Here is a 15,192-nt window from a genome sequence, read left to right as displayed (position 1 = left end):
GCCTGGTTCCTGAAGCCAACATGCTCAGGTCTTGTTGTAGAGGGACTATTGGAGAAAACATTTCAAAAGGCCTTGAACCAGAATAATGTGAATCCTCATCCAGGATTCTCTCCTCTCTGCAGTTTTGCCTCCAGGGATCTGAAATTGCAAAGCCCCTGTAGTTACCTCCCATGACCAGCTCCTAAGAGTAGTCCTTTGACCTGGCAGAGTGGGGATTACTATTAGGTCATCGGAAAAGTCATGATGTATTTTTCCATGGAAAAATAGCCTAACATTATTCTGATAACCTAATATTATTCCTGTTTCACAGATAAGAACAGAGAGGTACAAAGGAAGCCACCTAACTTGGCTCAAAGGTCACTTCCTCAGAGAAGCCTCTCCTGATCATCCTCAATTAGAAGAACTTTTTATTACAGGCTCTCATAGAAACTGGGCTTTTGGAGAATTCGCCACAGAGACAGCAGAGGCAATTAACTGGACAGAAGTGCTTTGTGTCAGCCATGGGAGATGGGCCCCTGTGATTCTGCACACTGCTATGCACCCAGCACCCAGCTCAGCTGGGCTGATTAAAAGGATTAAGGGAATAAGCTAATGAATGAATGATGCATTGGAGCCAGGGCTAGATGTCTGATTTCCAAATAGAAGAGTAAAACCATCACAAGCTGACATGCCCAGCTAGCGTGGCTTGGAGTCCTGGCTCTGTTTTCAGCTCTTTGACCTGGACCAAGATACTTCTCGGAGCTCCCAGATCTACAACTATAAAGTGAGAGTTCTACCACCAACTTCTATGGGACATCCTGAAGATGAATAAGAGAGAGCAAGGATACACTGAATGACCTGATTGCCAGGATCAGCCAGGGGAGCCTTCACCCTGTACCCCTTTTCTCTCTGAATTCCTGGGTTCTGCTTTTCCCAACTATTTTCCTCAAACACTGGACACACAAATAATAGTAGAAAGGGCCAGGCAAGCAGGTGTGTCTGACTGAGTAAAGAAGGTGGTGGAAGAAGGATGCCACACCACTGCCACTGAGGCAGAACAAACCAAGGAAAGGCTACCACTTGACCCCAGCTCAGCCATGTGTCTCAGAGCATGTGTGCTGATCTTCACCTTGGATAGTTCCATAAACTGAGCCTGGTTGATTCCCTCTTCCAGCAAAGAGGGCCACCAGCTGAGGGATCAACCGATTGTAATTGGAGCTCAGAGCCTCCACTAGGTTCATAAGGTCCTGACCTCTCTGACTGACATCTGTCTTTTGTTGAAGGATACTGGGAAGGTCCAATCCGAACATGGGGTAGACTTTTCAATGGTCAGCAGCAAGTATAACTGAAGGCCTGTCACATTCACAGACCCATTTCTTAGGGAAAGCCCTTACTTTCAGGGAACGCCATCCCTTACACACTCCCCCCCCCGAAGCTACTCAATACAACCTTATTTTTCCAGGAAGGTGGTGTGCAATGATCTCTTCTGGTCTCCCCAAACCTCAGCTCTCATCATCACAGTCAGCAGCCTCTCTGGGCCTCAGTTTCCACAACTTGGACTAGGACTCGCTGGCCCAATGGAATGACCTCTTCCCGGTAACTTGGAAAGTTAATATTTATGGACATTTGCTCTGAATTATGAGCACTGAAGAATACATCCATGCCTGTAATACTTACAGCAGTCCCATGAGGAGGCATGAAAGGGCTCATGGACTCCACACTTGGAATGCAGCCTCGGAAAGGCCTTGGAAACCTCTGGGTCAGTGCTGCCAACAGAACTTCCAGTGATGATGGAAATGTTTATAATCTTCACAGTCCAATATAGACACCAGCCACACAGGGCTATTAAGCACGTGAAAGTGGCTAGTATGACTGAGGTATTAAATTTGTACTTTACTTCATTTTAATTAATTTAAGTACAATTTCACCAGCCATGCGCAGCTAGTGGCTACCATAGTGGACTGTTCAGTTCTTGGAAATCCTGTTTCTTCATATCATACCTGTAGAAACTTAGACATAGTAAGAGGAATTGAAATGCAGAAGATCTCTTGGGAATTAGTGAAAATTGGGCTTTCTTTGTCTGGCTGTTCTGTGCATTTCACTACATAGCAATCTGCTATCTGCCTGCCTGACCCACAAGGACAGTTCCAAATGAGAATAATCCTGGTTTATTTGGTGGCCTCTCAACTCCTTCCAGAGAACACAGAATCAAGATCGATGGTCTTTGAAAAGCAGAAGGGGGCTTGTGGTTTAGAGCCCCAGTATGGACCGCTTACCAGGTCCAAACTTCCTTCTGGGACCTACAGCACAATGACAAATATTTCTTCCCAACTGACATTGTTCAGACACATGGAATGAATATGCAGCTTTGCAATCACCTTCTCCTATATCAAGTAAGAGCCTTTGGAAGCCAGATAAACAACATGACTTGGGAGTTTTTTTTTTTTTTTTTTTTTCACATAAGCACACATCTAATGCTTCTGATCATATAATAGTTTGTGAAATATACCAACAGTCAAATCTGTTTTTCCCCAGCAGCCTGGGAAGCCCAGAGTTGCATGTCAAATATTATTTTTAAATGAAATAGGAATAAGGGTGAGGAAAAGACCAGTTTGGGCTAACTTGGCAAATGTATATAATTTTAAAAATTATGCAAAAAAAGCCCACAGAAATTTCTCCTGCATGCATGCACATTCTGTGAGAAAAATGAAATTCCCTCACACCTCTTTCCATTTATGGTGTTATGGGCTGGGACAACTTTGAGATTTTTTTTTTTCTTTTACAGAACTCTGAGCAGTTTTCCCCAGGAAATCCACAAACCCTTATAGCAGCCACTCTTGATGTGTCCAAGATTGGACTTCTATTGTCAGTGACTCATTCCCTCTCTTCCCCTTCTTCTTGGGCTATGTAGTCTGACAACCTCCTCTGTATCCTGCCCCTCCCCAGATGTCTGACAAAACAAAGCACTTTCTTCAGAGCTAAGGTCACTCTCAGGTGCTAGGTTGTAGATTTAAGGAAAACATCTACTTTCTTTCCCTTTCAATAAAAAATTCACTTTTGCAGGACCAGCAGAAGGCAAAATGGTTAGGTCACTGGACTCCCATGTAGTCAGCCGCAGTCCAGACCAGCAGGTTAAAACTCATACCAGGCGCATGTGCATACATGCCCAAGATCCTGAGGGGAGGATGGAAGAGAAGGGATTATGGTGTGACCATCTCCCTGGGGGGGTGATTTCTCACTTTTGGTCTCTCTGTCTTTCTGTCTTTCCAGTGAGCACATGTGCCCTATAGCAAAAATCTCTCTCTAAAAAAATCATTCTTGCACACTATTAAAATGAGAAAATAAGAAACTTCTCAAAGTCAGAGGACACTGAGGCCAGTGATGAGCACGGTGTGACCATTGCTCCTGATGGTCACTGCTACCACCCACTTCTACCCTCTCTGCCTCACTCTGTGTCCCAGGAGCCAACTTCCCCAAGCTGCCCCTTACTCTACCTTCCAGGCCAGAGATTGATGAGTAGGCAGAAAGATGACTGGATATTGCTCCTCTTTCTCCTGACTCTGATGTTCTGAAGATGCCTACTTCCCTCAGTGACCAGCACTTCCATACTAAGTGAATCTCAGCAACAGGGCACCTGCTCTGGTCTCCTGCCCTCCCACCCACATTGGAAGGCCACACATGTACATGTAACTGCACTAAGGAGCACATGACACCTCTGTCACTTACTCAGGGTACTACAAGATGCCACCCTAAAATTTACCTTTTTGGTATATGGATTATTTTAAGCTAAAAGCAATTGATAATCAATAGATACAGGGAAAACTCCTCAAAGTAGTGCAGTCTCCCCTGACTAAAAATAGAATATAAATTTCTCCTCTTGTAAAGGAGGTTTTCATTTGTAAACATGTGCCCATTCCAGGAAGAGAGGCACTCCTAGAGACAACTCTGAGTGGGGAAGAGGCAAGTTTGGGGAAGAAAAACCCTGGTGAATAATGGTTGCCCACATAACAAGGTAACCCATATTCAGGACCCCCAAATCCCCAAGCCAGCAGAGATGGGCATTGCTTTGCAGAGCATGGTTCTCTCAGGCAAGAGAAAAGATAGATTAATTCTCTGATCATGTGTTCCCTCTCGGGTACAGGAATGTAGGAAATTCTTGCATAATGGAGCATCAATCATCTGCAAGGCCCAATACCCATTTGCTTACTTCCTGTGCTCCAGTTCGTGGATCTAGTGGTTCTCAAATGAGGCACTGACATATTTGTTACCAGGAGGCATGACTTCAGGTGTGTCAAGGCCACACCACTCTTAGGTTCTAAGGTCATAATAGTATTTTCTACATCTGCCACCATGGACCATTCTGATCAAACACATCAAATCTGACTTTGCAATTACTTTAGACACACAATGGAATACCAAATAAATGCTGTTAAAAGACTAGGTTTAATTTATATAAGAGATGCACTAGAGGGTTAAGTAATGACAGCAGATAGTCCTTGAATTAATAATTAGTCCTATTCTCTCATTCATTACTAAATCAAACTAATTTTGGTTTTAATGCTCATTTATGATAAATAGTTGCTTGCTGTTCATAATGTTAGCAAAATCAAACCAAAAATGTCAAGTAGATAATAATGTGAAACCCAAATAAGAGACAAACTCTCTAAAAGAAAATGATATTTATTTGAGAATGGACATTATAATGGGAATACACAGGGAAATAGAGAAATGAAGGAAGACAGGAATTTTTAAAGAAAAAATGTGGAGGATTATGTAAGTTGTTTTGCTATAGGGATCAATAACAAGAGCGCTGCCTGTCCAAGGCTGAACAGTTACTGGGTAGATGTCCTCACAGAAGTATGTTTTTGTGTAAGGTTGCAGAGTTCTTCATGTAAAGTTGTCATTTTGAGGTCTTTTTTGACAATTCTTATCAGGCACATCTATATTAGAACCCTCTTTTCAGGTTCTTCCTCAGTTCCATTTAGTCAGGGTTGACACAAGTGACTCCATTATATTATGTCAACTATCATGATAGTGGCTTATTTTTTAGTTTCTAAAGGATTAAAAATGTTTTAAGGTTTTCTGGAGAAATACAGTTTACATCCAAAAGAACTATTGAATAAGCATATCAGAAAATTAGATCAAAAGATAAGAATTTTTCATGACTATGAAGGATGATTCCATAAAATAATATTAAAATCAGATTTGTTAAATTCAACTGTGGTCTCAATTAAATAGAGAATCGGATAAATTGAACACCATACTACTCCTTTCGGTTTTCTCTATGCAATTGTAGCATTGCAATATTTGAAAGAAAAGCAAAACTAATACTGTATATTGGATTGCTTTAAAAGCTGGTGAAATTGTTTAATTAATAGGAGTGATTTATATGAGAAACTTAAAATATTCTGACTTTTTTTAAGGGTGATAATTCACCATTATGAGAACCCATTATAAATTTTGAATATGGTATGTCAGATTTATGATTCATCTCTAAATGAATTGCTTTCTAGCTATTGTAAATGAGTAAATGTATTGCTTAAGAATTTCATTGTTAAATTCAATCGCTAGTTCCTCAGTAGAGCAAACTTTCTCCAAATTGAATTTAATAGAAAAACTTAAGAATTGCAATTTAGAACCAAAGAACTCAAGAAGGGTCTAATTTGGCATTATCTGTCTAAAATAATGACAGAAAGTAACAGGATCTCCAATAATAATAATAATAACCTTACTTAGGGATAACAGAGGAATTACAATCTAGGATATACATGATATGGTGAACCAGAGGCAGTCCAAAGAGGTTGAAGGTAGGGAAAATGTTTAAAGATAGAAAAGGAGAAATTCACATAAGCTGTTTAGGAATAAGGACCATTGATTAGGACTTGTTGCAGGAGCTGGTGTAGTTCACAGCTGTGTGTCTTTGCACAACTGTTCTTGTGTAAGCATTGTATCTAGAATACTGTGCTTTGGGGGGAGTTAATTGCATATCACAGGCACACTGCAGAGATTTCTTGTGATTTGCCTTGATACAGGGATGTGCATGTGAGGAGTCCTTTGTTGTGACCTCCCAACTACATATTGTTAGGGTTTGACACAAGTGCCTCCATTTAGATGCTGATAACCTTCAGGGCATCATTGTCAATAAAATATAAATTATGTTAAAAGACCTAATTTCAAAACATAATTCATAATTTTGCTAAAAAAGACATCCTACATGTTAATAGAAAGAAATTTATGAATCATGTGGCCTTTTATTACTTATCCAAATATTGAAGACTATCAACAGAACATTCAGAATAACAGAATAACAATTCATTCAGCTATCTTTACTATTTTGTTGACTTTCACACAAATGCAACTCTAACTGTACACATGCTTTCCTATTTATTCATATGAAGATACGTTTATCAAAGTAGGAGGATAAAACAAATTTTATCTTTCAATTTGTTAACTCAACTTACTGTTGAAATTATTTAGACTTGTAATATGCGTGCCTTCCTTTACTTTCTGGCTTCGGCCTCCCCCCCACTGAGCAGGCTATCACCTGGCTCTAATTTTTTTCTCTGACCCCCTCAGGTTCAGGGAAGAAATCGCTCCACAATGTGACAAGTTGCTGGAGACCTCAGCAACTCAAGTGGTCCCTAAGTCCAATTCACACATCCATAAGCATTCCTTTGTTAAACAATTTTCAGTTAATCCTTTTGAGTGTTCTGCTAGCTCTTTCTAGAACACTGACTGACATTCCACACAGCCTCTCTATTCATCTTTCTGTCCTCCGACATATTTTGTTTTCATAGCACCAATCCCCTCTGGATAAATGGGGTCTATCTGGTTGTTGCTTGTTGTCTGTTGTCTGCTCCAAATCAGGAGCTCTCTGAAAGAGGGGTCTTGTTTTCTGCTCTAGCCTCAGGACTGAAAACAGCCTTTCCTATAATAAGTGCTCAGTAAATATTTGTTAAATGAATGAACGAACTAATATGGACAGAGAGAACACATAAGAAGGTTTTACAGGAACATTTTAATTCTAAAATTCTCCAAGTACCCAAGGTACATTTTTATAATCTTCTCAGTGAAATGTGGGTGGGAGCTATTAGTTCTAAAGGACCTAGGTGTCTACCTATATTATACGATGGAGAACGCTGAGATAAGAACCTGTAAAGCCAGTCCAGGGAACTGGCTAGTGGTAGGTATGCACGCAATTGGTACACACAGTTTCTCCCTACATCTCCTACCTTAAGTAACAGGTGGGATTTTTAAAGGCCACTCCTCAAGTTAAGCATTCTTTCTTAGATCAAGGATTACAAAGTGGGAGTTAGGACGTTATGATCAATAAGGTTATAAATCGTTGAATGGAGAATTATAATCCTAAACTGAGAGTCTGTGGATCAGGAGTTCTCTATGTGTCCATGAAAATAAAAGCGAGTCATCTAATGTTAGGCTCACCCAGATCCTGAAGGTTTTTCCCTCCCATGATGAACTGCCAAGGACTGTGATACACAATCACACAGTAATTATTTGGAACTGCAACCCGGTGAACACAGTGTTCATTAGCTGAGCAGATTACTGTGAAAAATGGATTAGGTTGTGTGAGGGTCAGGCTGCCTGGAGTGAGGAACGACCTGATCTCTGTCACTCAAAGGGAAGCCAGGTCGGCGGCCCTAGCTAGGGGAAATTGCTACTCCACAAGTCAGGGTGACAAGCACACACTTCCCAGCTGTCAGGCCTGGCATGGGAAATAAATGAGTGTCGTAGTAGGGTGTCAGGAGGTAATTAGGAGCCCATCAGCCGACTGTAAACAAACATTTTTGATGTGTGCCATGAAGAGATGAAGCTATTTTGGTGATCAATTTTGCACTCCTAGGAAGCAGAGATTAATGACTTGTCTGATCTACAGAGTCCTATATCATACCAGCATGAACCGTGGGCATGACATGGCCCCACCTGCAAGGGTGGCAGCTTCCTAATGCAAGGGTCTTTATTTTGTCATTCACTCTTTTACAACAAAACATCTATTTTTGCTCATTTTTATTTCTGGACCATTTTACTTTTGTTTCTAAGGTGAGTCAGAAAGGTCCCAAACTTCACTGAAATGCAGCTGGTGGTAAGCCTAACTGAGTTCTAAGAACATCGACTGAGCACTCACTGTTTCCTGTATCCCTGGCCCTATGCTAGGGGTTGTGAAGAGAAACCAAATTAGAGCCCAGTGTCTACTGCAAAAGGATGTGGAAGATAGACATGTCAAATACATAATATTAGAATATAGACATGTACAATATGTCTATAATGGGAGCACAGGAAATGGGACCACTTAATCTAGCCCAATGATGGAAGCAACATTAAGGAAGTTTTGATGGGGTGACTCCCAAGGTGAGACTTAAGGGATAGATAGAAATTACCTGAGATTTCCTTCTTCTTCTTTTTTTTTATTTTGAGAGGTTTTTGCAATAGGGCGCGTGCGCTCGCCAGACAGACAGAGAGAGACATAGAGACAGAAAGCGAGAAATCACCCCCCAGGGGGGATGGTCACGCCACAATCCCTTCTCCTCCATTCTCCTCTCGGGATCTTGGGCACGCACGCACACGCGCCTGGTGTGAGTTTTAAGCCACTGGGTCCGGGACACGAACCACAGTCGACTATGTGGGAGTCCAGCGACATCGCCATTATGCTAACTGCTGGTTCTCATGAGATTTCCTTCTTGAATCCATTCACATGAGACTGTCAGTAGCCACCACAGATAACTGGAGGGATGATACCATTTTAGAATTCAAGCTGATGGGTTTTTCTCTAGACATGTTATACCAGCATCAGGAAGAGGAGATCATAACATTTATATTTAACCATAAATAACAGCATAAATAAATAAATAAAAGAATTAGCTGGGAAAAAAAAGTCTTATATGAGGCTTTCCTCTTTGATGGCATTTGTTAGCTGGGAATCACCCATAGATGGACAGACACTCACTACTCAAATTAGCTTAACAAAAATGATTGTGCCTTATTTATTTATTTATTTATTTATTTATTTATTTATTTATTTAGAATTTTGCCTTAGGGCACGTGCCCTTTCCAGAGAGAGAGACAGAGAGAGAAGTGTGAAATCACCCCTGTTGGGGGGGATGGCCGTGCTGCAATCCCTTCTCCTCTCAGGATTTTAGGTACATGCACACCTGGCGTGATTTTCAAGCCACAGTTTTGCTCATGTTGTGATGGTATAAATGATGTTATGGTAACCAGTGATGGCAACTATGGTAGTAGCATTGACTTTGATGGGAATGGTTGATGGTGGTCATAGCTCTGGTATCATGATGATGGTGTTGATGTGATGATGCTGGTAGTGGCAATGATGATGGGAGATGGTGGTGAAGATGGTGCTGGTTGTTACGGTGAAAGCGACAGAGGTAATAATTCCATTGACAATGGTGAAGAGAATGGTGTCTATGGTGGTGACGGGAGTGATATCTTCAGATGCCAGAGATAAGTGTCAGTTTTTACAAAGGACTAGACCTAGGTCATGACGAGTCAATAAATGAAGCTATTTTTTTCTGTCTCAGGAGGCACATAGATTGTTTTCTTGGGTCTCTACTGTATTGTCTTATGTCAAGTGATGTAAAAACCCCCCCCAGCTCTGATGCATGTCACCCTCCAGTTGCTCTTCACAGACTAAGTTTGTGTATCTTCAAGTTTTCCAGAGTGAACAAATGAGATCAGATCAGCTCATTCCGGTTGATGGCTTCATTTGTCTGGAGTTAGCTGTGGACAGGGAGGAGAAGTCTAGTTATTGTTACAAACTGGGCACTCAGGACCGTGGGGATAAGGAAGGTGAAGAGATTACCCCAAGAGACTGTGGAGCAGAAAAGAAGACCAAAGAAAAAAGTGAACAGCATTTCTAGCAGCTGAATATCTGAAACAGGATGACTAAGAGCAGAGATCTCATAAGAGAAGACGCAATGGCTCGTGTTAGTTGGAAATCACCCAGAGTTGGAACAGACACTCACTACTGAAATCAAGAGGAGATGGGTTTGACGATCAATTCTTTCTTTTTCAAGCCATTCTCTCCAACTTTTAATAAGTTCTGTTAGGAGAAAAATGTTTTCAGTAATATGAAACCTTTCTAGTTTATACCTGTTCTGAAATTCTGGGAAGCATTTAATCTTCTAGCTGCTATTGTTTTCTTCATCTTAGTAATTAAATATTCACGAATAGTGCATATTTTCTAATATTAAGGGAATATTATCTGTATACATATTTATGATAAAGTAACTTGCACAATTAAATGACCGTCTCTATTCAAATTATGATCTTTTAATGATCCACAGTGATACTTTTCTTGTTTTTTCTTTGCCCACATTCTTTGTCAAAATAGGGCTATAAAGCAAGTCAAAATTGACATACATGATTCAGAAAGCTAAGGGGACAATTGTGCATACAGCAAAGACCCCAAAGATATTTGAAGTCTGTGGGAATCCATAGTGCTAATTTTCTTATTAAAAGGCACCTATCCACTATCTACCTGCCTGTGGTCTGGTGGTTACATGAGCCAGATCTTACATTTCTGACTGTGTGGTTTAAGTCCTGGGGCTAGCAGCTTGAAAAACACACCAGGCACGTGTGCATATATGCCCCAAAGTCTTGAAATGAGAAAGAAATGGAGGAGAAGAACTAGTAATGTGGCTGTCCCCCACAGGGGGTGTTTTCTCACTTTCTCTCTCTCTTTGTGTCTCTCTTCAGTGAGCACATTTGCCTTCCAGCATTAAAAAAAAAAAAAAAAAGTCATTTGTGAGCGTAGTCCCGGTGCATTCTCTCTACAGCAGAGGGCAATAAAAAACTGAGTCTAAAATTCCATGGACTCCTGATTGGTGAATACTGATGTCACACTGATCAAAGTTAGGAACCTGCATTTTCCATGGACTCCTGATTGGTGAACACTGACGTCACACTGATCAAAGTTAGGACCGTGCATTTTCCAAATGTTCTTAAGAACCTATGGTCTCTGTAATGCATGTGGCCTTCATATCAACCAGCCATTTCACCATGTGAGGACGTGTGGAGATTGGTGCATTAGAGGACTGTATTTCTTTTTTTGGGGGGAGAGGCTTTTTGTTATAGGGTGCATGCACTCGCCAGAAAGAGACAGAGAGACAGAAAGCAAGAAATCACCCCCCAGGGGGGATGGCCACACTGCAATCCCTTCTCCTCCATTCTCCTCTCGGGATCTTGGGCACACACACACATGCGCCCGGTGTGAGTTTAAGCTGTCGGGTCTGGGACCGGAACCACGGTCGACTGCGTGGGAGTCCAGCGACATAACCGTTACTCTAACTGCTGGTCCCGAGGACTGTATTTCTTAAAGAAAGCAATCCCTTGCTTCTTGCCATGGGCAATTTGGTACCAAAAACTTCAAGAAGTTAGCACAATCTTCATAACACAAAAGATACCTTTTCGTAACTGCATGCCAAACTTCCAACATGTAGTAATAGAATAATTGTCTCCAAATCTCACTTGAAAAAAATTTTAAAAAAGTAATTAGGGGATAATAAAGATTAGCTTACAGAAGTTCTGCTTCCTGGGATGATTAAAAACTGGTTTTACCCTTGTAAGCTATGTGAGGAAGTTAGGAAAAAAACACAGAATCAATGAGGATAAAAGATCAATCAGACAGGCTTCATTAACCTGGTATTTCATAGAATATGAGTGCTGAGAGTTGGCATCAAGAGTTTCCTTTCCTTCCTTGTGGGCAGAATTCTGACTGCTTTTTTTCTCTTTTTGCAAAGTCTTCTCCAGAGGAGCTAGAGGAAGTCACACCCACGGATGTTGACAGACCATTTTGGTCCTTTAGTAACAAGATTCTTCCTACATCCTGCCCTTGGCATTTTTTTAGAGTATCTTTGTGATGTATGTTAAGCTTCCTTATCACTGTTAAAATACATTCCTTTCTGATCTCAGTAACCTTCCTTTTCCAATCACCACCCTAAAAACTGTAAATCCACCTATTACCAACAAGCCCCTGCTTCCACATATCCCACCTTTTTGGGCCAGACCAATGGAAAATTTTCACTAAATTCCAAACTCTGTCTCTCCCTCTCAAAATCAAATAAAAGGAAATTTTACCTGATCACCCTGAGAGAAAGGCATGTTTGCCTCCTCTCTGGGCCTAAGTCACTCATATTTGGCTTAAAAATAAACCACATTAATTATTAAATATTAATTTTTTAGAGTTGGTTATTTTCAGTTGACCTTTCCTTTTCTTCCTTTCTTCTTTTCTCCATCCCTCCTTACCAAATAGTCAGTCCCAAGAATCTACCAGCAGAGGTCACACTTTCCTTTGAGATGATGCAAGACTTTTTAAAATTTATTATATATTTTTTAAATTTGAGAGAACACAGCTGATTGTCCTGGGCTGTAAATTTCCACAATATTTGAAGAGATTCCACAGTGACACGAGGGCATGAGGAAGGTGTGGGAGATAGTCTCAGAGATATGAAACTGTGATCAGCAACACACATAAGCCATGATAAAGATAACAACATCCACACCACCAATGTCCAGATGCTCAGCACTGGCTTGTCATGCTGTCGTTTGCATTCATCACCTTTCCAATGTGCTGGTTTAACTAATGGTGAGGAAAACACTGGACATTAGCTCCCCGTTAGGGGTCCAGTCTTCTTTATTGATTACATGTCAACTGATTACAAGGGTTTCATAAATACCCCTGAGGTATTGCCGTATGAACTTGGAAGGTTTCTGAGAATGGTTTGAAGTTATCAACAGCTAAGCAGAGACTTTCAGCTTGCTGGGTTGTGAAGTCTGCTACACACAAGGTGAAGTTATTATAATTCAAAAAAAGTCTGAGCAGTTTGCGTGGGGAGTCACATGGGACATTTCTCTGGGTGACAGCCATTTGGCTTCTAGCACTAAATATATCATAAAGTGCTAAGATTTATTGAGCACTTCCTAAATCCACTTTTCTAAGCTAAGTACTTTCCATGCATTATCTCGTTTCAGTTGCACAGTTGGGAAAACCAAGGTTAAGTAGTCTGCCCGACTGTGCAGCTTCTAAACTTAGAGCCTACTATCTGCCCCTGTTGCCTAATTGAAGAGTCTAAGCTTTTAACTGTTACTCTAAGCTGCCTCTCATGATACAACTCAACTCACAACACAATCACTTAACTTCATTTTGCCAGGTAAGTATGACTGGGAACTGATGGTTGTATATATGTTTAAAATAAAACAATCTTAAGACTTGATCCACTTCCCAAAGCTATCTAGCTCCTTAATGCATACATACACACACAGTTACTAAATAACATGAGCTAAAGACAAGTTCCCTGGAATTTAGTCCTTTGCTATCTGGCTAACAAAAATTCAATTTTATGCACCTAAAAACTGAAGTTTCCAAGGCCTTCAAAGGAAGCTAATGACTATGCACTAGTGCTCCTTTCTCTATATGTCACTTACTATAAACTGGAGTAACTCTTAGCAGGATTTGTGAGCTCATTGCACTGAGGGTACATAGAGTAATAAAGTAGGAATGTCCATTAGCTGTGACTTTTGGTGGGCCATTGGGGGTTTGAGTTTAATGGCATTATATGGAAACCAATATGTACTCAACAACATGCACCTAGAGGGTCCATTTTCACTTAGACCTTGGTATAGTTTACATAATGTCCCCCCAAAGTCCTGTGTTGGCCCATTGTATTGGGACTAAGAGAGTGTAAACTTAATGTGAATTTGAGGTTAAAAGGTGAGGTTTGAGCAACCACAGATGGCATAATGGTATGCCATTGGACTTCCATGTAGTTGACCTTGGATTTAGTCCTGGACCTGGAATCTTGAAACTCACACCGGGTGTATGTTCTTACATGCCCAAAATCCCAAGAGGAAGATGGAGGAGAAGGATTTCAGCACAGCCAATTCCCCTGGGGGTGATTTCTCGCTTTCTCTCTCTCTCTCTCTCTATCTCTCTGGAAAGCACAGTGCCCTATAGCAAAAAACTCTCTCTAAAAAAAAGAAAAAGAATAAAAGGTGAAATTTGGGAGACAGCAGGTGGTTTGGTAGTTAAGGTGCTGAACTCCCACATGGTTAACCATGGTTTATGACAGGCACGTGTGTATTCATAGCCAAAATCATGAGAGAAGAATGGAGGAGAAGGGAATGTGGTGAGGCCATCCCTCCAGGGGGTGATTTCTCACTTTTTCTCTCATTGTCTCTCTCTGGTGAGTGTATATGTCCTATGACAAAAACCTCAAAAGAAAGTTTTGGGGAAGAGATTAGTGATTGGATAGTTAAGGCAGGGCCCTAGTAGTCGAATACTTCCAGGTTTATAAGGAGAGTAAATAAGACAGGCAGGGACTCTCATGGATATAGACCATGCTCTGCTCTGCCCATATCTAACTTCTGCCCTCTGTTATCCTGTGATACCTTTGCACTTTCCAGCCACCAGAATCATGAGGCAAATAAATCTATTTTTATAAATAATCTAGGCTTGAGTATTTCTGCTAGCTATGCGATAATATACTAAGATTAACCACATATGGATTTTCATGTGGATTTCAAAGTTATGCTCCCATCACCATAACTCATCAACACAGGTCATGGCAGAAGATTTACTACAAGGTTCAGGCTTAAGAACACAAAGGACAGAAGCAAAGTTTGTCACAAGAAGTGATGAATAAGGGTATGAGGCTTCGGGAAGGATCTGAGTAATATGTAATCAGAGGCAGTGATACACAGACGGAGAAGACAGAGGTAAATTCAGCCCAAACTGTTTCATCAGCCTCTGAGTAGGGTTATCACCATCACCTCCGTGAGAAGAATCTGAAAGCTCAGTCTCTGAGCCTACTATGTACACATCATACCAGCTTGCATTTTGGAAACAAGGGATGGTCCCAAGTGACATGCAGCTTGTTGGATGGGGGCCAGCTAAAGCAGTATATTCCAATCTCCTGTTACAGTACTTTTCTTTCTTTCATTTTTCTTTTTAAAGGCACAATGTTGAAGTGCTCCTGCCTCAGTTAGGAATACAGTTGTGTGCCATGACATCTGGATCTTTTTTTTTTTCCCTCTTTTTTTTTTCTTTTCTTTTCTTTTGTCTTCTTTTTCCTTTTTTTTTTTGTCTTTTGTTATTTTCTCTCTCTCTCTCTCTCTCTCTCTCTCCAGGGTCTCACAATATCTAGGTATATTGCCCAGACCAGCCTCTAGTTCGTGGCTCTCTTG

This window comes from Tupaia chinensis, unplaced genomic scaffold, assembly GCF_000334495.1.
Source record: "Tupaia chinensis unplaced genomic scaffold, TupChi_1.0 Scaffold000197_1, whole genome shotgun sequence".
Classification (NCBI taxonomy): domain Eukaryota; kingdom Metazoa; phylum Chordata; class Mammalia; order Scandentia; family Tupaiidae; genus Tupaia; species Tupaia belangeri.
The sequence above is the reverse complement of the archived record's forward strand: the minus strand, read 5'-3'. Positions refer to the sequence as shown.